Here is a 9,289-nt window from a genome sequence, read left to right as displayed (position 1 = left end):
TTAAGGGATTGGATTTTGACTATGATAAAAATGTATAAAAAAGTAGTGTATACAATATAATTACTTGATAATTAAAATTTCAGAAATAAAGTATTTCAACTAAAAAAAGCTAATTTGAAGTATTACTATAATTTAACTATTTCATTTACAAAAATGCCCACATACAAATAGAAATAACATATTCATATAATATAAGTTAGGGGTGTTCAGGAGTCGGGTGAAATCAGGTTTAATGTGATCATGATCTGACCCGAAATATATACTGGGCATATTTGTTAGACATGAATCCGGCCCTAAATCCGATGAAACATGCACACTTTCGGGCCACGATTATATCGGGTAAAAATCGGGCCATTAACATTACTTTCTTGTAAACTAGCATGTGAAAATATCCAATTTTCCAATACTCCAACCATTATTTGACATGGTAAAATTCACTTAAAAAAATATAACAAGAACCAACCCTTCTCTAAAATTAAAGCATAACCACAATCAATACTAATATTGTCTAATAACACCAAATATTTAAATTAATACAAATAACACAATATTATGCATTAGTTTAAAGTCTTATCCATTTTAAACATAAAACATTAACTTATAGTCTTATAATGATTAATAACACAAAAAATTAAGGTTTACAATACTTAAATTCCACATAAGAATAGTCATCATCCATTACTAACAACACAAAATATTAATTGTGTATAATGACCAAGCCACCGGGCCGAGTTCAGGTGACCCGGGCTATGACTCAGACCCGATCTAAAATAATGATCGGATCTATTTTTGAGACTCTTACCCGACATTAGACCCGGTAAAATCACACAAAATTAGTATCTAAAGAATTTGAGATCAGACCAGATCTTCAAATCGAGTCGGACCATGAACACCCCTAATATAAGCCACGCCCTATACGTTTGAGAGAGAGAGAAAAAAAAGGGATCAAACGACATTAAAATAAAAATATATATTATGAATTTTTATTGTTATTAATTATATTTAAATTTTTTAATAAATAAATTTGTTTTTATTAAAAATTTTAAAAAATTTTAAATTTTTTATTCATTTAGACATTAAGAAAATAATTAAAATGAATTTAGAATTATCAATCATTGAGTTCTTCTCAATCCATGTGTTGTATCACTTGTATGCTTGCATAGTTGTGTGTAGGAGTGTTTAAATCCAAACCGATTCAAATTAAACCGTTTATCTAATCTAATTTAAATCAAAAATTGATTAAAACTGCATTAATTTAGATTTGATTGGATTTAATTTTTTACAAACCGTTGAATCGGATCGAATTTCGGATCTACTTTTGACAACCGATCCAATCCAATCCAAAATTTTATTATTATATTTACAATTATACTTATAACATATTCAATTTATTATACATTTTTATATTTTTCATGTATTATTATTATTATTTAATAAATATTTTATGTTCAAAATGTAATTTATTTATTTATTTATTTTAACTAACCTATAATTTTATTTTTATTGTTATATTATCGATTTTTTTAGATATTGTTAAAACTTGCTATGCTATTGTTGGTTATTTAAAATTTAATGTTGAGATTTGTTATATATATTTAATTTTTTTAATTTACGAAATCGCAAATTTAATGCAATCCAAACCGTTCGAAATTGGATCGGATCGTATCGATTTTTTTTTTAAATCATCCAATCTAAACCGTACCGCAAGTAAATTTAGCGTTTGGATCAGATGAATTTTTTACTTAAAACCGATCTAAATTGCACGCGAACACCCCTAATTGTATGCTCCATGAATTTTATCTAATAAACAACTGTGTATCAGATCTTAATTCGGAAAAAAAAAGGTTCCTCGCTATGCATGCAGTCGGAGTAAAGTATTATTTTATTACTAGTCAGTAGTTACCCGTCCACCGAAATGGACTCCACACTCCACTCACATGCGGATGTTGGAAACATCTTTTCAAAGGACCATATTATCTGTTCAGTAATCTAATTATACCTGTTTAATTTTGCTTCTTATTGATTAAACTAATCAAACTTATGAGAACAGCCGTTCGATTTTGTTGCAAACAGTCTAACCACGTTTTCGGACAAAAATAATGATGGGATGTGAATTGTTTTGGAAAAGAAATTTAGAAAATAACATATGTTGGGTTATTATAGTGAACTACTGTGATTTTGATTTTTTTTTTTTTGAAAAAAGATAAATAGATTTTTGACTTCTATAGATATTTAAGTTTTCGAAGATTTAAAAATATGTTTAAGTTTCTGACATTTTTAAAATTTAGACATATCGATCCTTTATGTTCACTTGGGTCTGTCAGACTCAACGAAAAAATCAAACGTGACTCCCGTTATACTGACCTGGTTGATACGAATGCACACTGATAGAGTGATAGATGCTCTAAACAAAAAACAGGAAAATGGTATGTATATTGAATAGAGTAATTACGCCAGAAGTACAAGTTTAGAGTTCAAAAATAACTAAGAACAATCAGAAAGAAATCAAGCTCATCAGTGATTGAGTTCTAAGAACAAAAAAAGATAGAGTTCTTCAGTGTAACAGTAACTATGTCAAAATTGAAGGAAATAGAAAAATCAGAATTCGCCGAATCAGATTGCAGCAGTAGGGAGAATCCATAACCTGAGATATGGAAGTGGGAATCAGCACAGGGAAGGGAAGATAACAGAATAGGAAAATAGAAGGGAAAATTATATGTAGCAGCTGAATGAGAGTGACCAAAGAAAGAGGGTTGAGAGAGAAGAAAGAAGAAAATACCACAATACGCCTAGTGCTTGAAATCCCTCAACAGCCTGCTATTTGACCTCTTTCTCACGCTTCTTCTGAGGCCTTGAATTTGAGGATCTGCTGCCATCTGTCCCGAGTTAGTTGCAACCTCTTTTGCTGACGTTGCAAGCCTCTCACTTCCTTCCTTGCATTTAGCTATACTCGTATCACACACGTGAGAGAGTTTTTAAAATTGGACAAATTAGACTCAAGGATCGATATGTCCAAATTTTAAAAAGGTTAGAAATTTAAATGTATTTTTAAATCCTTAGGAACTTAAATATCTGCGAACTAAAAAGTCAATGATCAATTTGTCTTTTTGTCTTTTTTTATTGAGTATTATTTGCTAATGTTCCCAGAGTTATCTAGAACTAAGAAGATTTGGGTCTGAACATGTGGTCCAGACACCTTTAGGTGAAATATCTTTTGTCTTTTTCTGCAGGAATGAAGTCGTCCAAGTTCCTCGTGAGGGGGTGCGGGTGTGGTACCTGTAAGGCACTTTAATACTTAAGTTAGCAAGGATTTTAGGCAGATTTTTAGTAGATTGGAGTTCGAATAATACCTGAGAGTGTCAGGATATTTATAAGTATAGATGTAAAGTTAATAACTATTTTTTGAGGAGTCTCACCTTTGATGATGGGTTCGTTACTCCTTTTTGTTAGAGAGGTTGTTAAAATTTCATTTTTAGATGAGTAGGAGAAATAGTAAGAGTTGCTTACTTATTTAGATAAGTAAAGCTGAACTCATGTTCTTGCGTTCGACCTCTATGAGGTCGGATAGGTGTCGATCAGTTAACATCTGTTGATTGAGTCTTATTCATTTTGGGCTTGGTTAAGTCGTGAGTCAAAGTATAAACAGTGCCCTTGTTTGAGGTCGAGCTTCATTGGTTCGGGCTCAGACATTTTTCAAGTCGGTCTTGATTTCTTGTGATTTTCATTCCATTATGTCAGGTATACCATCTTTCTTAGAGTCAGGTCGGGTACTCGACGTGCTTTTAAATCTGAATGTTGCGTCTTTTCGTAACCGTTCATACGTCTTTTCAATTGCTTTGACAACTGTGTCTGTCATTAAGGGATAAATGTACCATTTTGTCCCTAATGACTATATATAAGCATAATCACTTTCTCTTTCCTCTTTTTCGTTTCATTTTCTGCACTTCTACTTCACCTTTCTCCATATATACTCTCTTCTTCTCCCTCGTCATTACTCATTTTCTTCAAGGTTTCTCTACCTTAAAATTTTTCTTTGAGATTTTGTTTGTGTTGCGAGAAATGTTTTGGGATCGTTGATGCAGGCGGGAATCAGCCAATTAAGAAATTAATATAAGAAATATGTTGCGAGTATAGTTTTTAACCAGCAAAAATTCGCTTATCAATTTAGAAGGGTTGTCACAAAATTAGAATAAAAATATTGGGAGTATGAATTCCAGGTCGTCTCCCAACGAGTTGACAAAGGGGTGCTATCTTATTAATCAGAAGTTTTTCCAAAGATTTTTGAGAGTTGAATAACAGGAAATAAATAATTATAAATTAACGCAATGAAAATTAAAAGAGATTTATATATTCAAAATAAAATCCTTGACTGGGGGAATGATTAATTGGAAGTTCTGTCCTTGTTGAAATTCTCTCAAGTGTAGTATAAAGAGGTTGTTATTTTCACTTAGTTAACCCTTACTAAATAAACGAAAGTCAAGTGATTGAGCTAACTCTTATTCGCAAATCCTAGTCCTCTCCCTTGGGAAGGTCTAGCGTTAGTAAATAGAGAATTAGCCAACAACTTCCAATTTAACTAATCACTTGAGCATTCCAACTCTAGGGTCTCCATTTAATCAACTCCCAAGTCAAGTTGAGAGTCTACTCCATTGACATGAATATAACTTGCACAGAATTAAAAAAGGAATAAAAGGAAGACATGATAAACAATAATTGAAAATTAATTTAAAGTAAAAGTAATCATTTGCATTAATAAATTCTAAAAACAATCCAATTGTAACTCTGAATAAAGATTAAGGATATGGAAGAGTAAGGGAATAAGAAAACAAACTAGAATAATAGCAACTTCAACAGAGGTAATGACTCTTCTCAATATCCAAAGCAAAAGCATAAAACTAAAAATATGAATGTGTAGAAAACCTAGAGAGTAATTTTTTTCTCTTTGATTTCAAAACTAAAACTAAAACTACGCTAATGAGAATCTGTCTTGAGTTTCTGCTCGTTCCCTGGCTCTAGTCTGTGTTTCTGGGCCGGAAACTGGGTCCAAACTCGGCCCAAAATTGCCCCCAGCATTTTCTGCGATTTCTGCAGATCGCGCATGTCACGCGTACGCGTCAAGCACGTGTACGCGTCGCTGGTCATCTTCACGTGTCACGCGTACGCGTCAAGCACGCCACGCGTCGTCTAGCAGAATTCCAATCCACGCGTGCGCGTCAGGTACGCGCACGCATCACTGTAAAAATCTCCAGATTGCGCGCACGCGTGAGCCATGCGTGCGCGTCGATGCTCGCTGGTTGTCTCCTTTATTTCTTGTGCTCCTTCTATTTCTGCAAGCTTCCTCTCCATCCTCTAAGCTATTCCTGCCTTACAAAGCCTGAAACACTGAACACACAAATCACGGCATCGAATGGTATAAAGGGAAATTAAAATACACAAATTAAAGGCTTAGGAAGCAAGTTTTCAACCATAGAACAAAACTAGGAAGGAATTGTAAAACCATGCAATTCGTATGAATATGTGTGCAAAGACTTGATGAAACCACTCAATTGAGTACAAGATAAACCATAAAATAGTGGTTTATCAATCGTCTATTTATTTTATTGTCGCATATGTTTTTTCTTCCTGCTCTTTATTAAGGTTGGATTTTCTTCCTTTTATGGCTGGATAATGCTTGTTGATGGAAAAAATATTGGGTCTTTTCGAAAATGTTGCTTTGATATTAAGAAATAGTCTTTCCGAAACTACGGTTTCTTGTACGGATGTCACTTCTTGTTAGAAATTTTTCTTGCTTACTACCGTAATAATCTTTTGGTCACTTTAGTGTTGTTGGTGAAATTTGAGAATTTTTGTAAATTCTGAGTTTGTGTTGAATTCTGGGACTGTTATCTTGTCTCCAAATGATGCCATTTTTCTCTTAAGTAATTGCGTGATTTTGTATTTTGGTAGAGTAGATTGAATTCTTTATTTCTATTTTGTCTTGAAAATTTGGACCCATTTTTGTTTTCAGTAGATTCTGACTTCTTTAAATATTTTGGTGTTATTTTTTTGTGCTTGAATTGTAACTCGTTAGCTTTTGTGGTGACATAACTTTATTTTACTTTGTAGGCCCTTTATGTCTAATTTAGTTGTTCTCAACATGTCTTTTAAGATTTCTCCTTATTTAGACTGAGTAGATACTACTATCCTTTCTGCCATTCTCATAGTTGATAATGAATATGTAGAAAAATTTCGTTTACAACATAGGATTTATAGGATCCAAGAGGACGAGAGAAAGTATAAAATAGTAGCCTCTGACCCAAAAGATAGAAATTGTTTTCTCTAATTTAGTAACTTGAAAAGTTATTTTCTTTTTATGTATGACTGCTTGTTTACTAGATTGGGGGTATCACTTTCTTTTTCTAATTTTGAGACTGAAGTTTTTTCTATCAATAAGGTTGTATCTTCTAAGCTTCACCCGAATTCATGGGATTTTATGAAGATTTATCAATTGATAATTTGAAAGTTTGATCTTCTCTTTTTTATCTAATTTTTTTTTATTTTTTTAATTTATCAAACTTTTTAGTTCTAAAAAATAACATTGGCTTTCTTCCTGAGTTATTCAAAAGAATTTTTTTTTTCCCCATTTTTGAGAATTCTTTTTATGTTTTAAAATTATTACTTCAAAATTCGATCCGTTAAAGATATCCGATCTTTCTTCTTTAGCAAGAGGAATGGGCCTATCTTTAGTTTATATTAGGAGAAGGCCTCTAACATTATTAAGTTGGGTTATTATGATGAACTACTATAATTGAGATTTTTTTTGTTTTTATTCAGCATTATTTGTTAATTTAATTAAAAATTCTGAATCTAATTAATTAAAGTATTATAACTTTAAAACTTGAATCCAATTAATTAAAGTTTTATAAATTAGGAAAAAGAGCTAAAAGCGATATATTACTTAGTATGTTAATTTTTGGGATGCTGAAGGAAAATGAAAGACTTGGGTGTGGAGGAGTAGAGTTGAAGGGAAAAATTTTATTAGAAGGAATGAAAAATAAAACATAGGAGTTGAAAGTAAGATTGCGTCGAAACATAACTAGATTGCGGATAAGGATAAAATTGGGGTTGGCAATACTAATGTTATCTACATAATTTAATTGGATTTGATTTATTTGGGTAGGGTTAATAACCTAATTCGCAACTAATCGGATTGAGAATGAAGCAAGTTGAGTTATGAGTAGGATCAGGTGTGGATTTATGCCTAATCTAATTTATGTGATATATTATAATATGTAAGTAAAAATTATTATACATCTATAATAAATAAAATTAAATTAAAAAAAATTTAAATCTAAAAATAGACTCTAAATCCAATATTACCCTATCCATCATCAACCCAGTTAAAATACATGAATAGGGATTTAGAAGAGTAGAGACCGTGAAGAAAATTAAAATTTGAAGATTACTTTGAGACGTGAGCGAAATTTTAAGAACCAATATGAATGTTCACTTTTGTTTTCCATTGAAAGGCGACGTTGACAAATGTACGGGCGCAAAAATATTAGGGTCCATGGATTATAAGCCCATTCTTGATAAGAGCCCACGTGATAACATAGTCACACATAATGACTCACTTAAAAGAAAGAGCCAAAAAAAATTGAAGAAATTATGACAAAAAATGTGAATAAATTAAATAAAAATATTATACATTATTCGATTGCTCAATAAAATGAGAGGATTGCTCAATAAAATGAGAGGTTGGTTGAGTGTTGGATTGAGAGCAACTACTAGAGAGAGAAAAGTATCTGAACCTGGGTGTGAGCTTTGCGAGAAAAGGTGCTGTCACAATCGTCGGTGGATCGACGGTGGGACCACCTGCAAGGATCTTTTCGTGTAACAGTCTCCCTCTACTCGTGACCCCACCCGTGGGACATGTCTTGAGTGCACGTGAATTGCCCCTAACTATTGTTTGGGGTGTCGTTTCGATTTCCATTCCTGAGACATTAAATGTTCTTTATGACTGATTTGAAAGCAAAGGAAAAAGTCCATTTTATCCTTATCTTTTCGCGCTCCCCTTTGACGGTTACCATCCCAACATTCATATCTTTTTCACATCTCTCTCATTTCTCATTCTCCTTTTTTATTTCTTCCATAACTGCTACTTCTCAACTATTACTTCACCTTCTGCCTGCTGTGTATTTCACTACATCTGCCCCACTCCATCGCTTCCTTTTGCTTTACCTACTAGTAAGTGAATCTTTGTGCTTATTTTGTTCATTTTAATGCTTCTTTTGTTGTTATTCGTTGCGTTTGGTTACTACTTGCTTGAATTGAACTCGCCATTGTTAGTTAGCTCTTAGGGAGGGTACCATAGGTGGTTTCCTTCCTGATTTAGGCGTGAAATTATGTGGAATAGCATAGGATAGTGATGTAGTAAAACGTAGTTCAATTTTGACTTTCTCCGAGTTTTTCACTTTTCTTTTTTACTTAAGTGGTGCCCCCACTGTAGGTATGACACAGCAGTCTATGGTGCAAAATCTTATAAATTGTTATGCTTGGGTTACTTTCGACGTAACGAGCACATCCTCCAGGATAATTCAGGAGGATCTACAAGAATTTCAAAATTCGGGACATTGTGCGGGGGTGGTCCGAAGGAAGCAAACTATGATGTATTTGTTCCGGGAGCCCAGCAGCATATCTGCCAACTAAATTTATTGTCTCCTCGGATTTTCGACTGGCTCTGGGTGTATAAGCCCATGTTCACCACATTGAGCGTTTGCCTCCCCTTCTTACCTTTTATCATGGCCCTCTTAAATCGGTGTGATGTTGTCCCATCACAGCTTCACCCCAACAGTTGGGTTGCCATCCGATGTTTCGAGAAGGTATGCGAATACCTGGAGCTCCCAGCTTCCGTCAACGTTTTTCTCTACTTCTTCTTGCTTACAACCCTTCCCGAAAAGGAAAGCATAAGAAAGGGTACCTTTTCTTCCGGGCTGTACAGAATCGTCGGATCTTCAGTCTCTTCGAGGATTCATTCCATGGTTTCAAAGAAACCTTATTTAAGGTGAGACCGGCTCAGGGCTGCCGCCCTTTTTGACTCACCCTTGAAGGATAAAGGCGGATACCGACCTATTGGAGTTTCGAAGCTGGCTCCAACTATTTGATAAAGATGACCAATGATGGACTAGGTCAGGAGAACCAAAAGATCGCCGATGTTTTACTAGCGATTTTTAATTCTAAAAATCTTAGCCCCCATATGTTAATGGGCGACCGAGAATCCAGTCGTGAATGTGTAGGTAAGATTCTCTCC

Source organism: Arachis ipaensis, chromosome B03 (assembly GCF_000816755.2).
Source record: "Arachis ipaensis cultivar K30076 chromosome B03, Araip1.1, whole genome shotgun sequence".
In the NCBI taxonomy this organism is placed as follows: domain Eukaryota; kingdom Viridiplantae; phylum Streptophyta; class Magnoliopsida; order Fabales; family Fabaceae; genus Arachis; species Arachis ipaensis.
Note: the sequence above shows the minus strand (reverse complement) of the source record.